Below are 962 nucleotides of genomic sequence, written 5' to 3'. Positions count from 1 at the left end.
TGCACATGGCTTTAAATTTGGCAATATATTGCTATAAATTTAACACAAAATTTATTTGCAAAAGGACAGTAAAGTCTATTTATAATACTTCTTGCATTATTTATAATACCTAAGTTTGTCAACAACCTAAAATGCTTCTCAATAAGAGACTGTTAAATAAATTACGATTGATATATGCAATGGAATACTGTTAGCCATTTCTTTCTTTTTCTTTTCTTTTTTTTGAAACTAAAGGGCTCACATATTTATTACTAAACCAAGCCTACCAGCACACACACAACACATACACAAAGAAAAAACAGAAAAAATATATTCTCAGTAAAACGTGTCCAACTGTCCAGATAGTGGTGACATTTTCAGCTTGCTATGGGAAGATGGTCATGACCTTGACACTGCATAAATGTGTGCCACCTCATGTGCAATTCCTTATAGACCCAGCTTGCTTCTTCTCCAATGTCTCCTTTTGGAGTTGTAACTGATTTTATTACCAGTTTTCATCAAATCCACTGGGGAATGAGATGATTTTGCTATTGTTACTTGGCCAGGAAATGCTTAATCCTGAAAGTCTTGTGAGAAGACATGACAAGAAGTGGAGTCAAGCACACACCATGATGGTGGAAAAAGGAAGAGAGAGCCCATTTCTTAAATAATGTGGATCTGTGCAACATCTGTACAAATATAGTAAAAATAGCAAAAACAAGTTTTTTAAGTTTAAAAAGCAAGATGCATCTCCTTGAAGTTGGGGTATTTGGGGGAAAAAAAGCAAGGTGTAGACCTTTGAGCCTAATATAATCCTTCTTATTATTTATAGATTTATTTATTTATTTATTTATTTATTTATTTTGAGACGGAGTCTGGCTGTCACCCAGGCTGGAGTGCCATGATGCGATCTCAGCTCACTGCAAGCTCCACCTCCAGGGTTCACGCCATTCTCCTGCCTCAGCCTCCCGAGTAGCTGGGAC

General features: G+C 36.4%; 1 pseudogene; it reads right to left on the bottom strand.

Moving 5' to 3' along the window:
- Window positions 1-426: 426 nt before the first annotated feature.
- On the bottom strand, window positions 427-581 carry LOC116812685 (large ribosomal subunit protein eL39-like; annotated as a pseudogene).
- Between the last annotated feature and the right edge of the window lie 381 nt (window positions 582-962).

This window comes from Hylobates moloch, unplaced genomic scaffold, assembly GCF_009828535.3.
Source record: "Hylobates moloch isolate HMO894 unplaced genomic scaffold, HMol_V3 SCAFFOLD_9, whole genome shotgun sequence".
NCBI lineage: Eukaryota > Metazoa > Chordata > Mammalia > Primates > Hylobatidae > Hylobates > Hylobates moloch.
The sequence above is the reverse complement of the archived record's forward strand: the minus strand, read 5'-3'. Positions and strand labels throughout refer to the sequence as shown.